This window comes from Sus scrofa, chromosome 16 (genome assembly GCF_054392235.1).
Source record: "Sus scrofa isolate SSC_HxYL_T2T_F1_AM1 chromosome 16, Sscrofa_HxYL_maternal_Yorkshire_Landrace_v2.0, whole genome shotgun sequence".
NCBI classification, from domain to species: Eukaryota; Metazoa; Chordata; class Mammalia; order Artiodactyla; family Suidae; genus Sus; species Sus scrofa.
Genome location: NC_139398.1, coordinates 51,591,610 through 51,618,452, shown reverse-complemented (window position 1 = coordinate 51,618,452; position 26,843 = coordinate 51,591,610). Strand labels below are relative to the sequence as shown.

At 42.3% G+C, this 26,843-nt stretch overlaps 1 protein-coding gene across 3 annotated transcripts in view; it reads left to right on the top strand.

Annotated features, from left to right (window-relative positions):
- Window positions 1-2,187: 2,187 nt before the first annotated feature.
- Window positions 2,188-26,843, top strand: part of ELOVL7 (ELOVL fatty acid elongase 7) — a 92,030-nt gene continuing 67,374 nt past the window's right edge. For all 3 annotated transcript variants that reach the window (XM_085002333.1, XM_085002332.1, XM_021077108.2), the window contains exon 1: window positions 2,188-2,243. The gene's annotated coding sequence lies outside the window, so the exon portion shown is untranslated. The remainder of the gene's footprint in view (window positions 2,244-26,843) is intronic.

The window sequence follows — 26,843 nt, the reverse complement described above, 5'->3', positions numbered from 1 at the left end:
CATCCATGAGGACACAGGTTCGATCCCTGGCCTTGCTCAGTGGGTTAAGGATCCCAAGTTGCTGTGGCTGTGGCGTAGGCTGGCGGCTACAGCTCCAATTAGACCCCTAGTCTGGGAACCTCCATATGCCAGAGGTGCAGTGCTAAAAAAAAGACAAAACAACAACAACAACAAACAAAAAAAACAAACCCAGAGGATTTTTTTGTTGTTGTTTTTTTATATGTTGAATCTTCAGAGCCTAGAACATATATGTGTTAGGTGAATGAATCCATTCAGAGCTGATCCAAATTCGGCTTCCAGCTGGCGTTGGGTCTAACTTCCATTTCATTTTAGATAATGAGATAATCTTCTGAATCCATAAGACCTCTTTCGTACTTGAAATTTCACAACTACATATAGATAGGTATTAGCAGACACAAATATTGTTTTTTTTTGTTTTTTTTTTTTTGGTGTTTTTCCCTTTTCTAGGGCCGCTCCCTTGGCATATAGCGATTCCTAGGCTAGGGGTCTAATCAGAGCCATAGCCGCCGGCCTACGCCAGAGCCACAGCAACACGGGATCCTCAACCCACTGAGGAAGGCCAGGGATTGAACCCAAAACCTCATGGTTCCTAGTCAGATTCGTTAACCACTGTGCCACGATGGGAATTCCCAGACACAAATATTGTTAAGCAATTGTCTCTAGTTTTCCACATCTACTAAATGAATAATACATTTACATAATTTTTATTGTGAAAGCAAAGTTTATCTAAAAGGAAAGAGAAATCTTTGGTTTCCCTCAAGCTGGGATTTTCTTAAATTTAAGCTTTCATGTTTTTTGCTTTTTCCTCAGTGGCCACTATGGGGGCTCTCCAAGGTTTGTGTAAAGCATTTAAAATCTCATATTGGAGTTCCTTGGAGGCCTAGCAGTTTTGGATAGGCATTGTCACTACTGTGGTGGAGGTCAGTCCCTGGCCTGGGAACTTTTGTATGCCACGGGTGCAGCCCACAACACAGCAACAACAGCAACAACAAAATAAAAACTCTGTTGACTACCTAGAATTAGGTGGTGGAAAGCAACACCTGCATGTGAGGAAAACAGCTTGTGGCTCATTAAGTGTTCTCTTTACCCTCCCTCCTGGATTATCCGGATCTTTTTGTTCTGATCCAGGCTTAAAAGTCACAGGTCACATTAATGAGGTGCACTGGTTAGGGATTGCAACCCCTCACGTTATTTTTCACTTTTCTAGAAACAGCTCAAATCTAGTTCTTGGTTTTTGCCTCCTGGGCAAATAACTTCTTGGGACTCTTGTTTTGTCTTCCAGCTATTGATGCCAGGGTTCCAAAACATGACAGCGATTTGGAGGATCATGATCAGACACAAAGCCAAGTCAGTTAAAAAATAATGGAGCGCGCATAACGCCTAACATTCATCCTCCCCACAACTCAGCCCAAGAGTGGATAAGGAGACATCAACGTGCCAGATTTTGTTTGCTGCAGCAGCTGCCGTTACTAACCAGAGCAAAAAAGTTAACTTAGATTATATACAATTTGCTCTTCATTGCTCTAAAAGTCCCCTTCGCTCCGCAATATTTGCGGCAATTCTCCAGTTTTTAATAAGCAGAGGACGGAGCTGATCCAAATTACGCTTACAGCCGCTGTTGGGTCTGGCCTCCATTTTAGATAATGAGTTAACCTTCTGAATAGCCTTTTCAGGACCAAGAACCTCTTTTTTCTCGCTCTCCCCCACCGGCCTCAGATTTTTCTACAACTCAATCCTGAGTCATGCATGACGACAGTTTTCACACTATGTTAAGGCTCGAGATGACCTGAGGTGATAGCATTTGTGCTCAGAAGGCAATGTAATTACTCCAGAGGCCAGAACGGATCTCTCCAATCGGTCTTGGGTCCCCTGTCCCAGCCGCGCACCGAGTCACAGGGCTTCCAGCTAGGCGGAGGTGGGGCAACCGAGGCCGCGCGCTCTTCCCGGCCGCTCCCTCCCGGCGGGCGGCGGGCTCCTCCCCGCGGCCCTCGCGGGTACCTGGCTGCAGAGGCGGCGGGCGGGCGGGCAGGGGGCGGCGCTGCGTGGCGTCACGCGGCGGGGTGGGAGAGCGGGCAGGTGACACCCCGGCGGCCTCCGCCTCTTTTCCAGCTTGGTCTGCGGCCGGGGCAGCAGGGGCCGCTGTGAGGAGCTCCAAGCTCGCGCCGCAGCCCGCCGCCGCCCTCTGCTCCCGTGTCCGGGGATTCGGCTCCACTCTCAGCCGGGTGAGTACGGGGCTCCCAGTAGGTGGTTTGGGGCCGAACTTTTCCGGGTCGGAGAGGCGATGGAAGGAGAGAGACCCCGGGGGCTGGGATTCGGGGGCGGCCGGGTGAAAAGAACTCGGGCGCGGCGCGCGAGGAGCGAGATCCGGGTCCCGAAGACTGGAGAGCCCGGCCAGGCCCTGTCTGGACTCTGGGGGGCGCTTCTCAAGTGCCCGCCGCACCGACTGCGGGTTCCCCGGGCTGGGGCCCTTCCCGCTGGAGGGCGGGGCCGCCGCGCTCACCTGCGCCCTCCGGGGGAGACCCCGCGGATCCCAGCATCCCAAGGGGACGGCGGTCCCAGCCGCCCCGGGGCTTTGAGCCTCCAGCGAGCGCTCCCTTGGGATGCGGCCCTGCTGTTCCGGGTGGGAGGGCAAAGGTGCTCGCCTGTGGGACTGAGAGAGGGACCTGCTCGACCTTGACCGTCGGGGTCACTTTCCCAGCTCTGGGATCTGGCCTCGCTCGCCATCCCTCCAAATCCCCAAGCCCCTTTCTTTCTGTTACTTTTTTTTCTGGGGCGCTTTTGTGTCCTCAAGGCTGGAATGAACTTGGGGCGCTGCTCTTGCAGCGGGGCGCTGTCTCTGGCTTCTCGAACTGCATCCTGTCCCGGCGGCGGCCGCTTGAGAGTGATGAGTACAGAGCGGTAGAGCAGGTCGTGCCGGAGATGGAAATCGGAAAGCCTGTTGTTTCATCTCCCAAGGTATCGGTGGTTAGGAAATGGGCCTTACCCCCTAATCAGCCAGCGCTGATTCAAACTTACCGGATGCCGAGAGAGCGCTCTTTCGTGCTCCCTGGGGGGGAAGCTGGGACAGGAAGGATTTGGTGTCTACTCTGTCCAGCTCGCTGTGTGGTTGGGAAAACAAGTCCCACACCGACTGAAGAATAGTTTTGGCGAGCCAAGCCTTTTTCCTCTTGCTAAGATATCCCCTCGAAAAGCGTTTTCACTTAACCCTATACTCGCAGGTTACTCTTTATGGACTCCTCGCTTTTAACTGCTGTGAAAGAGTCGTGAATATACTTTGTGGTTGCCTCTGCCTTCTTATCAATCACTTACTTGTTAATTCTCTTACTTTGTAGTTTCTGCTCCTACTGCTGGCCAGAAATTGTTGCCCCATCAAGGTCACTAAAAGTTAAATCTTCTCCCCGCAGTGGCAGGCCTTTATCGAGTGCTTCCCTGCCGGGCACTGTTCTTGCATCAGTGAACTTGTATCAACTCTTTTAATCCTTGCAGCAATCCTATGGGATAAATGATAACATTATCCTCATTTTACAGATGAGGAAGCTTGAGACACAGGAACTTGCCCAAGAGACACTAATAGCTGAAGGGGATTGCAACTCAGGGAGTTCTGGTCTAGCACTGGGGCTGTTGACCACTGTGCTTACTGCCTCACCTGGAGTTCCTTTCTTCCTCCTTACTTTCCCAGAGTCCTGTGCTGTTTCATGCTTCACCGACCAGGCTCCCATTCTCAAGGTCCCTCTTTCCCTTCTTCTATAACTTTGTACTCATTTAGTTTTTTGTTTGTGTGTTTTGTTTGTTTTCACACAGAACTTTGTTACTTCTGTTATGGCTGCTACTTTCCATGTATCTTCTTCACTTTTAGTGTAGCATGTAGTGTCTGTTAGTGCATAGCAAAACTTTCCATTTGAACTTGTCCCAAAGCATTTCTAGTTAAGATCATTTATGTCAGCCTCCCTCCCTTTAGACTAGGCACCCAGGTGCACAACTCAGCTTCACGTTTCTCTCAGTCTTGAAATCTCTATTAAACTTTTACTTTGTCTCTTCCTTCTAGCCTTTGTCAATCTTACCCCCTTCACCTTCTTCTCTTACTCAGTCTCCCTCTTCCCCACTTCTGAACATTCACTTAACACTTATATCATTACTTTACTGTTGGTTGACTTCTTTCCTAAATGTTTGGTGTTCACAGAAAGGTTGTAAACAACTTAGGAAAGTGACTCTTTGCGCCTTATGATTAATAGTTGCTTGATGTGTGTTTGCAGAATATGGTGCAAAATGAATTAAGGGAGCACAAATGGAGTGGGTTGAATGATGCTGGAAAACTTTCTGAAAATTTTAAGCCAAGTTTTAGAGGAGGTTAGGGAGTTTACACTGGTAGACATGGAGGAGCTGGCAGGCATTGTAGAGGAAGCGTGGAAAGTCTCTGCCATCTCTTTTGCTGCAGACAGGAATCTGGCCATCCTGGCTAAACATTCCATTTAGAAATATAATGGGAGTTCCAGTCGTGGCTCAGTGGTTAACAAATCCAACTAGGAACCATAAGGTTGTGGGTTTGATCCCTGGCCTCACCCAGTAGGCTGGGGATCTGGCATTGTTGTGAGCTGTGGTGTAGGTTGCAGATTCATCTCGGATCTGGTGTTACTGTGGCTGTGGCTGTGGCATAGGCCGGTGGCTGCAGCTCTGATTGGACCCCCTAGCCTGGAAACCTCCATATGCCATGGGTGCAGCCCTAGAAAAGACAAAAAAAAAAAAAAAAAAGAAGTGTAATGAAGTGGGGCCGAATTGGTAGAGAACCAAAGAGAACCTTGCAAAACAAGATATGAAACCACCATGAGTTACAAGCAAAAACCTAGTTTTTTGAAAAATAGAAACATGCATAAAAATGCATAAAACATAAATAAGAGATTACCACAGCGGATATATTTAGCAATAGAATGACTGTCTTGTTCTGGCAGTAGATATGATAGTTGGATGAGACTGCAGAAAGGCCAAATGGGAATCTTTTCTCAAAGCCTTGACACAAGGTAATGTGGGCCCGAACTAATCTGAGAGGCATTGTCAAGGAAGAATTGGTTATGTTTGGGGAGGTTCGAGGTGAGGGGAAATGAAAACTGGAAGGAGGACTAAAATGGTGAGGTTAGAGAGCCAAGAGGAGAGTTTTGACCCCCTGAGCATGATTCTACCACAATAAATATTTTTTGGTTTTACCTTTGCCTCTTTCCATTTTTCTATGTATATTTTCCTACATCATACTACATATAGGATTTGAGTATTTTGTATTTTTCCTGTAGTCATAGTAAGCATTTTTCATCTTATAGAATTTCCAAACTGCTATTGTTTGGATTATATTTCCAATAATTATAACATAATTTTCTTAACTAATCCACTATTGAACAGAAATACTAGCAGTAGTTATAAACAACTCAGGTTACAGTGATGTTTACCTTGGCAAATATGTCATTTTACAAATTGAGGTTTGCTTCTTTATGCTAGACATTGGAATTACATTAAAAAAAAAAAAAAAACAACCTCTGTCCTCAGAGAATTTCTGATCAAGTTGAAGAAATAGGGCTTTTTTCTAATTTGTTTCATTGTTTATTCTCCCTGGTGCACTATACATACAAACATCGACTTTAGAATATGGAAGAATAGCTATTTATCAAACAATCTTGGAGCCTTTGTATATATAATAGCATGTTAGACTGAGAACTAATCTTGAATTTTAATAAAACACACCATATAGCATGGAAAGAAGCATGCCATAAACAATATTTTTAGAGAGAAATGTATCTTAGATATATTTTAAATCTATTTCTATATATATTAGATATATCTTTGATATATTTCTGTGACTCATCCAACTTGGACCACTCACACGTTATGAAAAAGCTAAACACTCATGCAAATTTAGCACTTTATAAGAGTAGTCTTTTCGTAATTGAGATTTTTAGTAACTCCTAATTGATTTGGATATATTAAAAGCACAAGTTACTGCCTTGAAAAGTAAAATTATCCTTTTTTTGTTAGTGATAAATATTTCTAAACAGGCCATTATTCAGATGAATAAAGTTGCCATGTAACATATAACTCATAAATCTGCCATGTTAAAGACAGATTTTTTAAGACATGTCTTCGTCCACTTGGAGAAGCAACCATATGTCTTGAGCACCAGCAGCCTACCTCCTTTGTTCCCTCTAGTATAAGGTGTAGAGCCAAACCTAGTCACCATTGGGAGTTTCAGAGGTTGCATATTCAACAAACATTTGAGTGTCAGTTTTGCATCAGGCAGTGGTCAGCAGGTTGCTGAAGCCCATCTAGGCCTGTGAGGGTTCAAGGGAGGGAAAGACAGTACAGTGTGAATGTGATTGAAACAGAGTATTGGGAAAGCCAAGCAGAGTAAGGCAGAATTGGCTTGCTGAAGTGAAAGAAGAAAAAGTGGAAGGTGGGGCAGCAGAAAAATAGGATGAGGGCAGGAAATCAAATTCAGGCTGAGAGAATGCAGGTATGTTCAGAGAATTGGGAATGTTATAAACACTGCATAGGAGGTTGCCTAGGCACACAGGGCTGAGCTAATGAGAACCTAGTTTGATCTAGTAAAGATTTTGTATTGTACCCTACAGACAGTGGGGAGCCTTTGGAGACCTTTAAAAAGGGAAGGGACCTGTTAAGATTTGTAATTTTTTTTTTTTGATAGGCAAGAAACAGATTTATTAGGATAGAACACTTGTGAGAGATGCAAGCCGGCAGGCAAGGAAGCTCTGCCAAGATTTGTATTTTAAAAGCACCCCTCAGGCAATTGCAGCTTCACCTTTCTGGCTTTATCTCCTTTCTGTCTCTGAGGAAAGGAGAGCTACCTTCACTGTTTACAGTAGATATCTTGATTATGCTTAGTTTTTGTAATTAGTTTGGGAGTAGAAAATGATCTTGTGCCACACATTTACAGAATGCTGTAGCCTGCATTTAAGTGTTTACCCTTTTATTGACAATCAAGAGGTGAAATGTTTGGGCATCTTTTAGGTATCGGTCTTGGTTGCAAAAAAAGGCGCTTTCTGTGTGTTTTCTCACCACTCCTCTGAAGCTAGCAAGGTCTACACCAGAATCCTCACAGCACAGCTGGGTGCAGAAAAATCAAGAAAGGTGTGTAAGTGAAGAAGCAGAAAGGATTCTCAATCAGGGAACATTTAGAAGTGCATAGCTAGGATTTAAACCCAGGTAAAGTTATAGTGTTTATAGGCTCTTCCCACACTTCATACTAACCATGAGCTAACAATTTAGAGAGTATAAGAGGTATTTGGGCTGTGATATCTAATGATAGTTTTGTGAGGGCATAAGGATAACCATAAACTAAACCTGATTTAGAGTTTAGGGCCAGTGGTAGAAATGTGAGAACTAGAACTAGAGGATTTAGCTAGTTGTCCTCATCTAAATACAGTGCCTCCTTCCAGCCAAAAAGATTTGTCTCAGAAGCAAACAAATTAATGCCAACCTCACATTTGAATCCCTCTGCTGTTAATCTTTTAGTTTGCTAGAAGGCACATGCTTATACCTTCAGCCTTTGAAGAATTTCTTTGAAATTCTAAGAATAACTTTAACCTGAAGAAAGAAGGTAGAAATCACATTTTTAGGAAACCAAAGTACTGATTATTGAATAGCTTGTTCCTGAGCAAATGTGGCATTTTAAAAATAAAGTTGTGAGAGCCACTATTCATTGTTCAAGGGGAGAAAAAAAGGGCAATAAATGTAATAGTGAACATTAAATATTTTTAAAATTAAGAATAGAAATATTTAGGTCGAACATATGCAATTGCCATTTCTCTAGGAAAAAAATAATTGGATATTGGCAGTTGCACATGGTTCATCCTAATATAAGGACAATCTTCTTCACATCTAACCAGTTGACCCTATGAGCCCAAGCTCTTCATTTCCCCCTAAAGCAGACCAAATGCTTCCCAGGCCTGGTGACACAGGCTCCTTGTAGCCTGCTCACTGCACCGTCGTCTGGGTCTCTGGTTGTGTTTATTGCAAACGTGTTGGTGCTAGTTAATGCTTGTTATTGTGATTAGATAGTTTAAATGGGTGTATATCTATGAAACATAAGTGCAAAAGGAAAGAGTATTATTGCTTCTGTGAATGGAATGTTGAATTCTTCGGAAAGATTCCATGTAAGTGAGTGACTAAAAAAGTGATCAGAACTGTAAAGAATAGAAGAGAAAAATTGTGAAAACTTAAACGATAAAATCCTGAACTTGCTTTACAAATTGTTCTGTTTTTGTTTTTTAGAGTTTTCACTTAGAACTTTATAAGTGGAAATTGTAGAAAATAAATCCTGAGTAGGGTTTACATGAGAAAAATGTTAGGGAGGAATTCTTTCTCAAGGAAAATCTTGCAGCTACTTTGGAAAATTGGGGAATGAATGCATGCTTATGTGTCTTAAGGTAAAGTAAATGTTTGTGGTGTGTACATAATTTTTTGATTCTTTAAATATGTTTTTTTGATTAACCAACCAGAACCAGTCAAAATTGCTGCTGCTGTTAAGTCTGCCTGTAACAATTTATGCTGTGGCATAGTAAGCCTTCAGAACCTTTGCCTCTGTAGTTATTTTATGCACCACATTAGTAAAGACAAGTGAAAGTTTGCCATTTGGAATGTAAAAAGCAGAGTGCATGTAGATTTTTTTTCCCTTTGTTTAGCATACCATGTTAATGGTACACAACTGCTTAGCGTATTTATTTCAAATTAGATTTTTAGTATCCATATAACATAAGTTTATTTTAATAATGTAAACCAATGTGTAGAATCTAGAGCTAGTTCTTGCCTCCCTTAAATGACTTCCATAAAGATTGAAGGCAGAAATATAGAGGATAGCATTAGCTAGACTCTATTAAAATTGGTAAATTTTTTAGTGCTATTAAGCTGACACGTTGAATTGGGCAAAGTGTAAATTACTCTAGATTCTAATATTAATTATAGAGGTATAGTAATTGTTTTCTGAAGCATTTCAACAAATTAGTTATTTGTTGAAAAAAGACCAAACTCATAAAATGAGAAAAATAAAAGTACATTTTATGGAGTTCCCGTCCTGGCACAGTGGTTAACGAATCCAACTAGGAACCATGAGGTTGTGGGTTCAATCCCTGATCTTGCTGAGTGGGTTAAGGATCCGGCATTGCCGTGAGCTCTGGTGTAGGTTGCAGATGTGGCTCGGATACCGCGTTGCTGTAGGCTGGTGGCTACAGCTCTGATTAGACCCCTAGCCTGGGAACCTCCATATGCTGCGGGAGCAGCCCTAGAAAAGGCAAAAAGACAAAAAAAAAAAATACATTTTATTATAATAAAATGTATAAAGTACATTTTATTTACTGAGCACTTACTATATGCCAGGCACTGTGATAAATTCTCCACATGCCTTATTTCATTTAATCTTCACAAAAGCACTACAAGGTGATATTGTTTCCATTTCATAGGCAAGGAAACATGCATATATAAGTTGAGTAACTTGCCCAGGATCGCTTGGTTAGAAACAGCACTGGAAGTCAGACCCAATTCAGTCTGAGCTCTAATACACATGTGCCCATGCTCTTACCACTTTATAATGTGGTACTTTTAATCTGAATTTGTAACATAGGTCTTTTTTTTTTCCTTTCTTGTAAGCTGTTTGAGAGGTGATCCTAGACAGTAGAGATGGGAAAGAAGCAGCCAGTACAGGATGTGTTCATAAAGCTGGCACTACTACCACTCTGGGTGTCTGGTCCTCCTTCCCACTGGGGTACACTTTAGGGTTATCCCACCTAAGGGGCAAAGAAGTCAAACTTTTGCTGAGTCTGAGCATGTCTTTTTTTTTAATTGTTTTTTTTTTTTTTTATTTTTTTTTTATCTTTTTGCCTTTTCTAGGGCTGCTCCCATGGCATACGGAGGTTCCCAGGCTAGGGGTCTAATCAGAGCTGTAGCCGCTGGCCTACACCACAGCCACAGCAACGCCAGATTGGAGCTGTGTCTGTGAGCTACACCACAGCTCATGGCAATGCCGGATCCTTAACCCACTGAGCAAGACCAGGGATCGAACCCGCAACCTCATGGTTCCTAGTTGGATTCCTTAACCACTGAGCCATGATGGGAACTCCGGGGGTATTGTTGATTTACAGTGTTGTATTAGCTTCAGGTTCATAGGAGCATGTCTTTTTAAAGACATATTAAAGTGTTTTGAGCTAGAAAGGACCTTACAGGTGCTGCAGATCTGCTTCCTCTTTTACAGATGGGAAAACTGAGGCCTAGCAAAACCAGGTCATTTGGCAAGCTTATTTAATATGATGGGACCAGAAACCAGTTCTGAATAGCGTTCACTTGTTTTTCTAACTCGTTAATGATTTCTCTTTGTTAACCTTAACTCTGAATATGGTGTCACTTCTGAATTTTTGAAGCTCATAAATTGCCACACCCCATCCTTGTCTGTAAGTAACAGCATTGATTAGTCCTGTGGACACAACTGTTTATCAGAGAAAGGGCAAGGATTATAGGTGGGAAAAGTGAAACGCAAGGCAATGCCATGATGTACCTTATCCTGATAAGATCTAACCCTGAACCACAACTGAAAGTGTAAAAAAGAATACATTATCTTAGCAAATGTGGCTAAACTGTCCAGCCCAAGCCATGCTATCTCATCTAGCCTTCCACCCCACCCCACATCCTCATTCTCAGTCCTTAGCCCAAGTTCTTCCCCTTTAGATGGCTGCCTGGGAATGTCATGGAGGTAGTACCTGCGGGGCTGGCTAGGGGTGACATCACGAGAGAGCTGGTGCTTACTGCTTTGCTGGGTACTCCCTAAAAACCTGTCAAATCTCAGTTTTTTGCGGGGAGGGGAGGCTCCCTGAGGCACATAGAGCTCCCAGGCCAGGGATCAGATCTGAGCCACAGTCTCAAACTAAGCCACAGCTGTGGCAACGCCGGATCCTTAACCGACTGTGTCAGGCCGGGGATCGAACCTGTGTCCCAGCACTCCCAAGATGCTGCCAATCCCGTTGCATCACAGTGAGAACCTCAAACCTCAATCTGTGATCTTCATTTCATTAGTAGACAGAGCAAGGGTGGGTTGTTAGCCATTTCCTTACTAACAGGCAAGTATGCGCTGCTGCTGTTTCTCCTCCTTGTCCTTCTTTGCCTTTATGTGTCACGAAAAAACTTTGCATGTATCATCTTGGTTCTTACTGCAACCCTGTGTGATATGTGCCTTAACTCAATTTTAGAGACAAAAATGTGAGACTCCAAGAAAATTAAGTGATTTTTTTTTTTGCTGAAGTCACCTGGGTGGTGATTGGCAGACTTGGGTCTAGAATACAGATATTCTGAGTATACACCCTGCCATTCTACTTACGTGTGTGTGGCCTTAGAGTCTGTTTTCTCATCTTTAGGAAACATGCATGGGTGAGGGCAGACAGTATGCCTATGAAATAGGAGAGTTGCAGCAATTACATGTGGTAGTATGTGGTTTACATTCCACTTTTTTCCAAAAAAATATTTGAAATGCCGACAATAAATATATTGAGATCCAAGCACAGATGGGGAAAATCTAGGTGATATAGTTGTGGTAAACAGAACATTAAATTTTAGCTATTAGCTGGGAGCTCATAGTGAAAAAGAGAATGTTTCCACAACTTTAATTTTTTTTGACATAAAGCATCAATTTGTAAAGTAGTGTTACTTCCATGAGAAATGAATTGTAAAAGGAATTTATCAAGTAGGTTCTTATGAAGAGGATCTTTCTTTCTTTTTTATTTATTTTTATTTTTTACTTTTTATTACACATATATATATATATATATATATATATATTTTTTTTTTTTTTTTTTTTTTTGGTCTTTTTGCCTTTTTCTTGAGCCACTCCCGGGGCATATGGAGGTTCCCAGGCTAGGGGTCTAATCTGAGCTGTAGTCACCGGCCTACACCAGAGCCACAGCAACGCGGGATCTGAGCCGCATCTGCAACCTACACCACAGCTCACAGCATCGCTGGATCCTTAACACACCGAGCGAGGCCAGGGATCAAACCCGCAACCTCATGGTTCCTAGTCGGATTCGTTAACCACTGTGCCACGACGGGAACTCCCTTTCTTTCTTTCTTTAGGGTCGCACCCATGGCATATGTAAGTTCCCAGGCTAGGAGTCAAATCAGAGCTACAGCTGCCTGCCTACACCACAGCAACTTGGGATCCTAGCCACGTCAGCAACCAACACCACAGCTTGCAGCAACACCAGATCCCTAGCCCACTGAGGGAGGCCAGGGATTGAACCCCAACCTCATGGTTACTATTCAGATTCATTTCCACTGAGCCCCAACGGGAACTCCAAATTAATATTGGTACTTGATAACTCATTTTTTATGGACATTAATGAAAGCAGACTCTTTGAAAGCATTTCTCCAAAGGCACCAGGGCTAGGCTAGTAAAGTTGAGATTCTCATAGTGATCTACAATAGTAATTCATACTAGGTAGAGCAGGATTTCTTAAACCTGAGATTGGTGTATGGATGAACTTCAGAAGGGCTATAAACTCTCCAAAACTTCATATTTGGGTATACATCATCTCTGGGGAGGTAGCCCAGGGCACCATAATCTCAAAGGTGGAAAGCTATTGACTTAGGAAAGACATAAATAAAATATATAAAATGCTTAATAAAGTTTAACTTACTGTGTACATGTAAAACGCTTAGCCTTGGAGTTTCTGTCGTGGCTCAGTGATAACGAACCCGACTAGGATCCATGAGGATGTGGGTTCGATCCCTGGCCTTGCGCAGTGGGTTAAGGATCTGGTGTTGCTGTGAGCTGTGGTGTAGATCACAGATGTGGCTCGGATCTTGCATTGCTGTGGCTGTGGCTGTGGCATAGGCCAGCAGCTGTAGCTCCATTTTGACCCCTAGCCTGAAAACGTCCATATGCTGCTGGTGCGGCCCTAAAAAGCAGAAAGAAAGAAAGAAAGAAAGGAAGGAAGGAAGGAAGGAAGGAAGGAAGGAAGGAAGGAAGGAAGGAAGGAAGAAAGAAAGAAAGAAAGAAAGAAAGAAAGAAAGAAAGAAAGAAAGAAAGAAGGAAAGAAAGAAGGAAAGAAGGAAAGAAGGAAAATAAAAATAAAAGGCTTAGCCTTTAATGTTAATGTTGGAATTAGGCATATATTGTTGACATCCATCAACTGTGTAGATTTTACCCATGGTACAGGGACACAGTACAGCTAGTTAAGTCCTAGAAAAGAGCTGTCTCCTCTATTCATCCATGGTAGTTTTCACTTCTGTTTTCCTGGTTCTCTAGGAAGAAAGATTTCTACTTTCTTAAGTGTAAAATCAATATTCACACATTTATGAAATAAACATTGGCTGTTTTCTGTGTGTTAGACCCTGAAGATATAGAAATCTAGAATTCAGCTTCTCTCCTCATTTTTTTCTCTACCTTAAGCCCACATCCAAATTAGCAGCAGTCATGACAGCTTTGCCCACAAAATGTATCCTGGATCCATCTACTTCAATAAACCCCTAATCTTACTGTCTTCCTACCATCAATTTTCTACCAAGCAACCAAATTAATTTTTAAAAGCATAAGTCAGATCATGTCACTGCTTTGCTTAAAAGCCTCTGATGAGAGTTTTAGTTTAAAAGATGTAAAAGATTCTAGAGCTGGATGGAGGCGATAGTTGGCACAATAATGTGAATGTATTTAATACAACTGAATAGTGCACTGAAAATGGTTAAGTTGGTAAATTTGATGTTATGTGCATTTTACCATAATTTTTTAAAAGAAAAATAAATATTCATAGGAAAAACCCCCATACCCTTTGATGGCCTCCCATTATACTTAAAATAAAACCCTGGCTCTTTCACTGAGGCTTCAGCACTGCGCATGGCCATGTCTCTGAGTCATCTAGCATCACCCTCCTTGCACTCTGCTAGCTGTACCTTTGACATGCTGTTTGTTCTTGCCTCCAGGCCTTGGCCCTTGCTGTTGTCTCCTCCAGGAGTACTCACCCCTCAGATCTTTTCAGATGTCTTTCCAGCCACCATTCTTTTTCTTTTTCTTTTCTTTCTTTCTTTTTTTTTTTTTTGCTTTTTAGGGCTGAACCTGAGGCATATGAAAGTTCCCAGGTTAGTGGTCGAATTGGAGCTACAGCTGCTGGCCTACATCACAGCTACAGCAATGGCAGATCTGAGCCTTGTCTGTGACCTATACCACAGCTTATGGCAACGCTGGGTCCTTAACCTACTGAGCGAGGCCAGGGAGCAAACCTAGATCCTCATGGATCCTAGTCAGGTTCCTTAACCTCTGAGCCATGAAGGGAACTCTTCCAACTACCTTTCTACTGTTGCAGCCCTCTGCTTCTGGTGACTTTACCATATCAGTCTGTCATGTTTCATTTCTTCATACCTTTTGCCACATTTGTTTTATTTATGTTTGTGTTTATCTTTGTTTGTCTATCTTCCCACAAGAAAATGAATTCCATGAGAACAGGGATCTTGTTGTATCCCTAGTGTCAAGAAGCGGGCTTCTGGAGTTCTGGAGTTGTGGCTCAGTGGATTAAGGGCTGGACATAGTCTCTGCAAGGATGCAGGTTTGATCCCTGGGCTTGCTGAGTGGGTTAGGGATCTGGTGTTGCCACAGCTGTTGTGTAGGTTGCAGATGTAGCTCGGATCTGGTGTTGCTCTGGCTGTGGGATAGGTCAGCAGCTGCAGCTCTGATTCGACCCCTAGCCTGAGAATGTCCATATGCTGCGAGTATGGCTGTAAAAAGAAAAAAGAGAAGGGTGCTTGGCCCATAATGGGTACCCAGATATTTATTAAATAAATGAATGGAGATGTGGTCTCTTTCCCCAAGGACCTTTCAGTTTCTGATAGTGAGTCTTAGGAGCTGTGCTTGTGAGCAAGTCTTTGAGAGCCTCTGGGTTAGGTCTTACATGGAGAATGGTTAACTAGTTCTGCCCCAAATAAAGTTATGTGGGGAAGGAGGAAGAGAGAATGATTTTGGGGGAAAAAAGAGACAAAAACATATGAACTGTGTCCACTCATTCAAGGATGGAGAGAACCTTTTCTTCTTTTCTATCTCCCTTTTCATCTAAAAGAAAAGAGAAAACAAACCTATGGCTACATTATCAGAATCCAGGCATGAACCATGCCCAAGCCAAGCTTAAAATGAAAATTGTATGAGATATTGTATCTCACATTCCCAGAAACACCTGACACTCCTGGATGGTTTATTCTTCAACTAAGGAGTTCTCTCTCTCTTTTTTTTTTTTTTACCCTTAGAGGATTCATTATGTGCATTCAATTGTATTAGTTAAGAAGACTGTTTTGCCAAAATGAGACCAAATTCTTCTAAATCTTTATATCATTCCAGAATTATCTTCTCCAGCACACGTTTCCCCAGTGACAGTCAAAACTTACCTTGTCCATCATCAAGGTAGTTTTTTGGATGGATAACTGGAGTTCTGTGGTTGTGTTTTTCATTAATATTTTTCATGGTAAATATCAGAAAAGATACAGATTCTCTGTGCTTCACATGGAAACTCATACTTTAATATAATCAGAAAAATCAGACTGCTTTCTGACTATAAAAATAAGATTGTATGCTGATTTCAGAAACATAGGAAACCTGTAACAAAAAAATGACAAAACAAAACAAACTTGTAACAAAAAGAAAACAGACATCATCCATTATCCCACCAACTAGACATTACTATTGCTAACATTTCGGTAAATTACTTTGTAGTCTCTTATAGGCATTTTTAAAAGATTATCAGAGTTTTTCTTGAGAAAAAAAAAAAAAGAGAACTCCTTAGTTGAAGAATAAACCATCTCCTAGTATACTTAAAAAAACCCTTATAAACATTTTTAACGTGAAATTTTTTTTTTCTTTTTTAAAATACTCATGGAAATTTCCAAACACTTATGAAAGTGGAGAGAATAATGAACTAGAGGTGTCTGCCACCAAGGATCATGGTTAATCTTATTTCCTCTGTAAATACTTCAGTATACCTCCAAGAGATAAGGAAGTATAAATCAGGTTATGACTAAAAGGGCAGTAGTGTAGAAATTCTTAACTAGGCTCAGTAAGTTAAGAACCCTATTAGTATCCATGAGGATATGGGTTCAATTCCTGGCCTCACTCAGTGGGTTAAGGATTCAGCGTTGCCACAAGCTGCAGCGTAAGTTACGGATGTGGCTCAGATGTGGCTCAGATCTGGCACCGCTGTGGTGTAGGCCGGCAGCTGCAGCTCCTATTCAGCCTCTAGCCTGGGAACTTCCATATGCTGTAGGCGTGGCCCTAAAAGGAAAAAAAGAAAAAGAAAGAAACTCTTGACTGATAAGATGATATGCAGTCCACAACAAATTATATAAACAAAAGAAGAGATTAAAGACAACAGAAACTTAGCAGTGCTTATTTCGTGTAGGTAAGTATTAATGTTATTAAACAATCTGATATTGTATTTCAATAACTTTGCTGTTTCTCTAAAAATTCAGTTTAAAATGCAGTTTCCACCTATACCAAATGAATTTTTAAAACCCGTCTATTCTGGGGGCTAGTATAGGGCAAAAGTGTGAACTGGGTACAAAAAAGTCAGCAGTTTAAAATGTTCTTATAAGGTCCCATACTATGTTTATTTAATACATTTTCTTAAAGTTATAAATACCTCATCTGAACTGGAGTAAAAACAAGACAATTTTAAGCATTAATAATGCAGGGTAAAACCATTTATATTCATCTGGGTTTAAATGAGTAGTAGAAATAATTTTTATTCTCTTAAAAATACGTGATAACTTTTAAAGAAAAGGAGCAAAATGCTGAAAGTCTCTGGATAATTTATTTATATTTCACTTATCGTGAGGTATAACAGAATTCAGAGAATACCAAGAAAATTTACTTGACAAAGAGAATTGCTGGGCCAATCAGATTGCTGGCTTGTCACACTGTCATTGGAGACAAAAGTAGGGTGTGAATCAGAGAAGGTTGATCCTTTGGTCCAGCCCAGAACCTAGACAGGTATTTGCATGTATGGATGGAAAGAAATGAGAAGGGCAGAGAAAATGAAGGAAAATTGAAGAAGAGGAAGGTCTGAAAGAGGGAATGGTAGGAGGCCAAGATTTGGAGGCTGGGAACATGGTAGATTGTGGTGCCAAAATTGGTCTTAGGGAAACTGGGTCAGGGAAGGTTTTGGTTGAGATTCTGGAAATTCCATTTCTGTTCCTTGGTAATTACTGCAGGTTAAGCGAACACATTACACGCCTATTTGTAGAATTTGAGACTTCTATTTTTTTTCCTTTTTTGTTTTTTTGTTTGTTTGTTTTTGCATTTTAGGGCCACACCTTCGGCATGTGGAAGTTCCCAGGCTAGGGATCGAAATGGAGCTGTAGCCGCCAGCCTGTGCCACAGCCACAGAAATTCGGGATCGGAACCGAGTCTGCGACCTACACCACAGTTCATGGCAATGCCGGATCCTTAACTCACTGAGTGGGGCCAGGGACTGAACCTGCAGCCTCATAGTTACTAGTAGGATTTGTTTCTGCTGCACCACAACGGGAACTCTGAATTTGAGACTTTTAATCAGTGGCCTTTTCTAGGCACTTTCTTCATGATGGGGCATTTAGAGATTCAGCAATGTTGAAATATTTCCAAAATGAAATGGTTAAAACTCATAATGGTAGACAAAGCCAGAATCATTAGAATTTCTTCCTTGTCTCTCCTCCCCCACCAAGGGAAAAATCCATGGCAGTCATTTCATGTAAAACTAACTAGAAAGAAAAAGTCTTTCTTTGTTTACTTAGAAAGACATTTGTAAATATTCACTGTGACCACTTTTATAGGGCAGTCATTGTTTTAATCTTGCACTGTCTGCAATTTCTGTTTGTTGATGTTGAGCTGTTGTTTGAAACAGCCATAGCTAGAGGGGCCCACACTGAGATAATATTGAACTAAACTACATTTTTCCATGAAGATAAATAGTGGGGGATATCTTAGTCTTTCAAAGTTGTTGCTTCTGGAATCATTCACATCAAAATTATTTAACTTCAAAATTAAATAATGCTATTTAGCAATACTATACTTTATTATAAACATATTTTTACCTCCATTATGCATTAAATCAGTTTGTCTACTAGCCTAGGAGTATAACTGTACTTTCCTTGGGAAAATCTTTTCCTCCACTAAAATAAATTACAAATTTTGTTCTCAATTGGAGGTGTCTTTTGAAGACATGGAGTAAATGCAGTTCCTCTGCTGTCCTAAATCTATGTTAGTTTTTAATTTGTTAAACAGCACTGAGATACCTTAATAACATTAGAACTGAATGAAGAACATGTTATAGGTACAAGAACAGTTTGTCAGGAGTTCCTGTGGTGGTGCAGTGGAAATGAACCTGACTAGTATCCATGAATACTCGGGTTTGATCCCTGGCCTTGCTTAGTGGATCAAGGATCTGGTGTTGCTGTTGCTGTGCTGTAGGCTGGAGCTTTTGCTCTGATTCTACTCCTAGTCTGGGAACTTCCATATGCTGTGGATGTGTTCCTAAAAAGAAAAAAAAAAAAAGAGTCTGTCAATCCAGAGTCCATTTATCATGAAGTGTGTAAGATGCTATTGAAAATCAGTAAGAAATCAGTGAAATTATCCTTGAACAGAGAAGACTGTGTCCTAAAGTCCACAGTAGATCTGTACTTGACCCACTGGGAGAGCCTCTGGTTTTTAATTACAGCCCAATAGCATTATTTTAAGCTTTGCAACATCATTGGTTATCTAATTTCTCATCCCCATGGTAGAGTAGGGACAGCAAATTAGAATGAATGGGATCTAATAGAAACAGGAATGCTGGTAACAGTGTAGTGGCTAACAAGCTGTTAGGGAGGGACAGGGAATCTCTCAAAAGCTGATGCAGGTATTTATTTGAAAGGCCTGGCAATTTGGAAATTTTTAGTGTAGGGCAAAGATCCATAGCCATAGATCTGGATGGTCCCAGAGAGCATGACAATGATACTACCGCTCTTAATAATATCCCTGAATCATCCAGAAAAGTCAGTGTATAATGATGATTGAAATCTTTTAAGAAGTATTTTACGATTTTTTTTTTTTTTTTTTTTTTTTTTTTTTTTTGTCTTTTGCCATTTCTTGGGCCGCTCCCGAGGCACATGGAGGTTCCCAGGCTAGGGGTCTAATCGGAGCTATAGCCGCCAGCCTACACCAGAGCCACAGCAACGTAGGATCCGAGCCGCATCTGCGACCCACACAACAGCTCTTGGCAACGCCGGATCGTTAACCCACTGAGCAAGGGCAGTCGGATTCATTAACCACTGTGCCACGACGGGAACTCCGATTTTACGTTTTTCTATCAGAAGCACTTTTTGAAGTGATTACACCTACAGATAAGCATTTCGATTATCTAAAACATTCACTTCTATGGAATACTGCATTCCTGGATGAGGTTGAATAAATGAATTATACCCAGAAATAGAAAGCAGGATGAATTAATTTAATGTTACTGTTACTTTTCTTTCTTTTTTTCATTCTTTTTAGGGCCCACCCGAACGCAGCATATGGACATTACCAGTCTAGAGGTCAAACTGCAACTGTAGCTGCTGGCCTATGCTACAGCCACAGCAATGCCAGATCTGAGCCTAGTCTGCAACCCACACCACAGCTCATGGCAATGCTAGATCCTTAACCCACTGATCGAGGCCAGGGATGGAACTCACATCCTCATGGATCCTAGTTGGGTTTGTTACTGCTGAGCCGTGGTGGGAACTCCTACTTTTCTTTCTTTTTTTCTTTTTTTTTTTTCCCTTTTTTTGGCTGTTCCCCGGCATTCAGAAGTTCCCAGGCCAGGGATCAAACCTGCATCACAGCAGTGATCTGAGCCATAGCAGTAATAGTGCTGGATCCTTAACCCACTAGATTACCAGAGAACTCCCCACCCTCCGCTCTTTTGTCCTTTGAAACCCTCTTTCACTGTGTTCACATTCTGTCATATCTTCAGTGCTATCATCTGTAAAATAACTGAGTCATGTCTCTCTTCCCTACCCCATGCCCATACACTCTTTGTGAGAAAATTCATCTATCCATCCACTCAACAAATATTCTCGTGTCAGACTTATCCCAGGCATTGTCTCAGGTTCAAGAGAGGCAGCAATGCCCAGAATGCACAAAGATCTCTGCCCCAAGGAGCTTATGTTTCCAAAATGTTTTTGGGGATTGGGGGGTAGGAGTAGGGGATTAGACGTTAAACAAATATAGACTATTGGATGGAGTTCCAGTCATGGCTTATCAGTTAACGATGACTAGTATCTATGAGGATGTGGGTTCGATGACTAGTATCCATGAGGACGTGGGTTCGATCCCTGGCCCTGCTCAGTGGGTTAAGAATCTGCCATTACTGTGAGCTGTGGTGTAGTTCGCAGACGAGGCTTGGATCCCATGTTGCTGTGGCTGTGGTGTAGGCCGGCAGCTATGGCTCCAATTAGACCCCTAGCCTGGAACCTCCATATGCCATGGTGCAGCCTTAAAAGACCAAAAATAAGTGAATAAATAAATAATAAATAAATAAGTAAATAATAAATAAATAATAAATAAATAATAAATAATAAATAAATAAGTAAATAAATAAATAAATAAAATATTGGTAAAAGTGACACTGTAGCAGACATCTGAAGGAAGTAAGTTAGCCATGGTTGGTTTCTGCAAGAAGAGAATTCTTCGTTGTTAGGACAGTGGTTTCAGATGCTTTGAGGCAGGGGTGTTCTTGGGTGTTCAGGAAAGGGGAAGGGGGAGTTCCTGTTGTGGCACAGTGGAAACAAATCCAAGTGATATCCATGAGGCTGTGGGTTAGATCCTGGTCCTCGATCAGTGGGTCAGGGATCTGGTGTTGTCATGAGCTGTGGTGTAGGTCGAAGACACAGCTCAGATCTTGCATTGTTGTGGCTGTGGCTGTGGCTGTGGCTGGCAGCTGTAGCTCCCAGTGCAGGCCTAAAAAGCAAAAAAAAAAAAAGGAAAGGGGAAGGAAACTACTGTGGCTGACACTAGCCAAGTAAGAGGAAAGGGGAGAAGGAAAGATCAGAGAGGTAGTCAGGACCACTTAGGGTCTTGTAGCCCCTTGTAAGAACTTCGACTTTTGGAGTTCCTGTTGTGGTTCCGTGGTTAACAAATCCGACTAGGAACCATAAGGTTGCGGGTTCGATCCCTGGCCTCACTCACTGGGTTAAGGATCTGGGGTTGCTGTGAGCTGTGATATAGATTGCAGGTGTGGCTGTGGCTTTGGTGTAGGCTGGTGGCTACAGCTCTGATTAGACCCCTGGAACCTCCGAATGCTGCGGGTGTGGTCCTAGAAAAGACAAACAAAGCAAAACAAAATAAAAAAAGACCAAAAAAAAAAGAACTTTGACTTTTGATGTGAGTGAAGTGGGAAGATGGCACATTTTAAGCAGAGACGTGACATGACTTGTGTGTTTTTATTTCTCTTTGTTATTTATTTATTTTTTGGTCTTTTTTAGGGCCACACCCGCGGCACATGCAGGTTCCCAGGCTAGGGGTCTAATTGGAGCTGTAGTCGCCGGCCTATGCCACAGTCATGTGGGATCCGAGCTGCATCTGTGACCTTAACCCGCTGAGCGAGGCCAGGGATCAAACCCGCAACCTCATGGTTCCTAGTCGGATTTGTTAATCACTGAGCCACGATGGGAACTCCTGTTTTTTCTTTAATGTGATGGATACATTACAGTGACAAAGGTGAAATCAGACCATTTGAGAGGCTCTTGCAACAATTCAGATAAGGGAGAGCCATTATTAGAGTGAAAAGCTAAAATATTTAAAAGACAGAGTTGTCAGGATTTGCTGATGGGCTTGATTTAGGGGTGAGAGAAAGGGAGGCTTCTCAGATTCAAAGACACTACCTGTTTGAATGGACTGGCCAGGATTCCCCTATCCTCCCATTGCCTCATCTCACTCAGACTGTTACCTTTTCACTTCCATGGGCAAGAAAAACAAAACTCTCCCTTTTTTGGAGGCTTTCTTTGGCTTTGCTCCCTCTGCCTGCCTGCCTTTCTTTCTTTCTTTCTTTCTTTCTTTCTTTCTTTCTTTCTTTCTTTCTTTCTTCCTTCCTTCCTTCCTTCCTTCCTTCCTTCCTTCCTTCCTTCCTTCCTTCCTTCCTTCCTTCCTTTCTTGTCTTTTTAGGGCCGTACCCACAGCATATGCAGGTTCCCAGCCTAGGGGTTCAATCAGAGCTGTAGCCGCCGGCCTACGCCACAGCAATGCCAGATCCGAGCCGTGTCTGCACCCTGCACCACAGCTCACGGCAATGCTGGATCCTTAATCCACTGAGTGAGGCCAGGGATTGAACCTGCGTCTTCATGGATGCTAGTCAGGTTTGATAACCGCTGAGCCACAACAGAAACTCCCTGTCTGCCTTTCTTAATCCTCTTTATCATTTTCCTCTTCAGTCATCTGGCATCTGTCTTGACCCCCATCCACTATCATTCTGGGAAACATCAAAATCCTTTCAGAGGCCAACTTACAAGGAGCCTTGTTAGACAGAGATCATTGTCTGACCCAGCTGTGATCGGCTCCACCACACTGTAACTGCCTGCTTTAATAGCCTGTCACTGTACCTTTTCACCTGGAAATGTGCTAAGACATCATCAGCTCTAATATCCCTTCTTCAAACCCAGTCTCTGGCTTGTCAGCTCTCTTACACTGTCCCTTCTTCCCCCCACTTCCAGTTTTATTGAGATATAATTAACATACAGCACTATGTAATTTTATTTTTTTAATTTTAATTTTATTTTATTTTACTTTATTTGTCTTTTTAGGGTCGCACCTGAGGCATATGGAGGTTGCCAGGCAGGAGTCAAATCGGAGCTGCAGCCACCAGTCTACGCCACAGTCATAGCCATGTCAGATCCGAGCAGTGTCTGCAACCTACACCATGGTTCACGGCAACGCCAGAACCTTAACCCACTGAGGCCAGGGATTGAACCTGCGTCCTCATGGATGCTAGTCAGATTTGTTTCCGTTGAGCCACGATGGGAACTTCCAGCACTGTGTAATTTTACAGCATAATGATTGGCTTCATATACATCCTGAAATAACTACCGCAATAAGTTTAGTGAACACCCATCATCTCATATACAAAATTAAAGAAATAGAAAAGAATTTTTTCTTGTGATGAGAACTCACCCTCTCCTAACACCTTTTATATGTAACATATGGCAGTGTTAATTATATTTATCATGTTGTACGTTACATCCCTAGTACTTTATTTTATAACTGGAAGCTTATATCTTTTGACTACCTATATCCAATTTCCCTTCCTTTCATCCCCTGCCTTTGGTAACCACAAATCTGATCTCTTTTTCTATGAGTTTGTTTGTTTGTAAAGTATAATTGACCTCCAACAGTATTAGTTCCTGGTATACATCATAATGATTTGATATTTGATACATGTCAAAATGATCACCATGATAAGTCTAGTTACATTTTGTCACTGTATAAAGATGTTACACATTGTTATTGACTCTATTTCCTACACTTTACATTTTGTACCCATGACTCATTTATTTTTTTTATTTTTTGTTTTTTTGTCTTTTTGCCATTTCTTGGGCCGCTCCTGCGGCATATGGAGGTTCCCAGGCTAGGGGTCTAATCGGATCTATAGCCACTGGCCTACACCAGAGCCACAGCAACGCGAGATCTCAGCTGCAACTGCGACCTACACCACAGCTCACGGCAACGCCGGATCCTCAACCCACTGAGCAAGGCCAGGGATTGAACCCACAACCTTATGGTTCCTAGTCGGATTCGTTAACCACTGAGCCACAACGGGAACTCCCCATGACTCATTTATTTTGTAACTACAAGTTTGTACCTCTTAACCGCCCTCACCTATTTCTCTCCTTCCCAAACTCCTACATCTTTCTTCCTTACTCTCAGGGAGGCCTTTGTATTCCCTTGGTCTCTTCAGCTCTCTTCTGTATTTATCTAGCAAACCCCTAATTACAAATTAACCCTACAGTCATCCTCTGTGTGTACCGGCAGCTGAACAGTATTGCAGAAAACTAGGTAAAAAGGTAAATTTGATAATCTGTCAATATATGGTTTCCAGTCTCAGCTAAATTCTGACCAAGACTGCTTCATCCTTTCACTCAGTGTCTCAACCTTGGTTGTATAACAGCATCTTCTGGGAACTTAAAAAAAAAATCTCAATGCCTTGGCTGTCCAGGCCAACTAAATCTGAAATTTGGGAGTGAGATTCTAGCAACAGGGTTTCTTAATGTTCTCTAGGTGATTTGATAGGCAACCAAGATTGCGAACCACTGCTTTCACTTTGGCCTTAAAAGATTTTCATGTTCCATTCCTCTCAAAACCTACTGCCTTCTTTCACTGCTCTCCAACTAGCCCTCCACTCCCACTTAACCTATTTATAAGCTCTCAGCAATCGACTTCCCCTCCTACTTTGCTAGAAATATTGAAGCTTTGGTTGATGAATCCTCTCTTTTTTTGTCCCCACTTAGAAAACTAAGCTTCTAGTGAGGGCCTGGTTAGTGCTGGGCACTGTGCGGGGTATTGGGCAGAGAGTGGTGGACAGGATCAATACAGCCGAGGCCTTCCTGGAGCTTACAGGCTAGTGCCGGAGCAGGCAGGTGAATGAGGTAGTTACAACACATGGTAAATGCTCTGGTGAGGCAATAAGGTGTCACTGGGGCACATGGGAAGGGCCCCAATTCAGATCCAGACCTTATTAATTCATCTCTGTCCCGCCCATCGTTCTCATTCCTTTCTTGGAGGATGACCAGGTATCCTGTTCCTGCGGAGGCGGAGAACCACTGTGCAGGCCTCCCTTTACATCCCCTCCCTTTCTCCTCCAGACCTTCCTTGGTTGTTCCTCGCTGTTTCTATTGTTTGTTCTTCTTCCTGTAAAAACACTGAAGGTTTTACCAGCACAATAAAGCTAGATCTTGCATCTCCTTTCTTGTCTCTAGCCATTACAAGCAGGACCCTGAAAAGTGACCTGTTCATGTCTTGTATTCCTCACTTGCCTTTATATTTGGCCTCTGCCTCCCTCATCATTGTCTATCACTTTTCTCCCCTAAAGTCTTGGTGGCTCCCAGGCTAATGCAAGTTGGTAGAGACCCTTCAGCCTTGTCACACTGGACCTCCCTGTGCATTTGACTGTGTTTATCACTGTCACCTTCTTCAGAATTTCCTCCACTTTTGTTTCTGTAATTCTGCATCTACCATCAGTTCTCCTCCGGTCTTTTTTTTTTTTTTTTTTTTTTTTTAAGCCATCCCTTTTATTTTTGGATTATATTGTATGGCTTTTCATTGCTACTTTTCAAACCCTCAGCAGTGTTTTATATCCAGATTCCTGCTTGAGAATTTCCTTGTTTGCTCTTGGTCCAGTTGACCTGCAGTGTTGGTGGGCTTCAGTCAGAAGTATTCTGCAGAGGCCATGCTTTCTTCTTCCTCCTGTCTTTATTTTATTTTTGCTTTTTTTTAGGGCCACAACTGCAGCATATGGAAGTTCCCAGGCTAGGGGTTAAACTGGAGATACAGCTGCTGGCCTGGGCCACAGCCACAGCAATGTGGGATCTGAGCCCTATCTGCGACTTACACCACAGCTCATGGCAATGCTGGATCCTTAACCCATTGAACAGGGCCAGGAATCAAACCCAAAACCTCATCAATACTAGTCGGATTCATTACTGCTGAGCCATGACGTGAACTTCCTCCTCCTATCTTTTTGACTCTCCCTTTTTCATGTTCTTGGTGAGATTTCTTCTCTTGGCTACCCATTAAATGATCCTATTTTCCAAGGGTTTGTCCTTAGATCACTATTTTTCTCATTCATCCATAACCAGCTTTAATTACCATCTAGATGTGAGAGCTTCCAAAATCTGTATTTTCAGACTTGACCTCTCTCCCAAGTGCCTGCTGGCCACCTCCGCCAGAATGCCCCACAGGCTTGTCATCCTGGAATGAATTCCCTGCCTCTTAAACCTTTTCTTCCTTCTTTGTTCCTTGTCTTGTCTCCTCTAGTGACAACACCATGCATATAATCACCATAACCAAACCAGAAACGTTACTTACGCTACCCTGTCCCTTTATCCCATTTAGTGAATCACCCCTTCCTGTATTGCCTCATAAATATTTCTCGACTTTGCATCTACCACCACTTTGTTTCACCCAGTTACCTCTGCCCTGGTTAAGGCCTTTCAGCATTTCTCATTGGGATGATGGCAGTTAAGTTCTAGTTGGTCTCCCTACCTTTAAGCCTCACACTTCAACATTCATCCTTCAACAGCTAGGTCACAACACTTTTTAAAACCCTTCAGCAGGAGTTCCATTGTGGTTCATTGGTAACAAATCTGACTGTAACATGAGGGCACGGGTTCAATCTCTGGCCTCGATCAGTGTGTTCCAGTGTTGCCATGAGCTGTGGTGCAGGTCACAGGTACAGCTTAGATCCCCAGTTGCTGTGGCTGTGGTGTAGGCTGGCAGCTGCAGCTCCGATTCAACCTCTAGCCTTGGAACTTCCATATGTTGCAGGAGGTTCAGTCCTAAAAATAACAACAAAAAACAAAAAAGCAAAGAAAACAAAACAAACAAACAAAAAACCCATTCAGGGACTCCCTCTGCCTTTGCTAAGGCTTGCAGACGATACTTGAGAGGGTGCTTCTGAGGTAAGCTTGGGGAAGGGGACTGTGGCTGAACTGTCTGGTTGAACTCTTTTACATAATTATACTTCAGCATAATATCACTTTTTGAAAGTTTTCTATTGCCCATGCACCATCTTTTCTTGCTATTCCTCATTTGCACTCCTTCTTCAGTG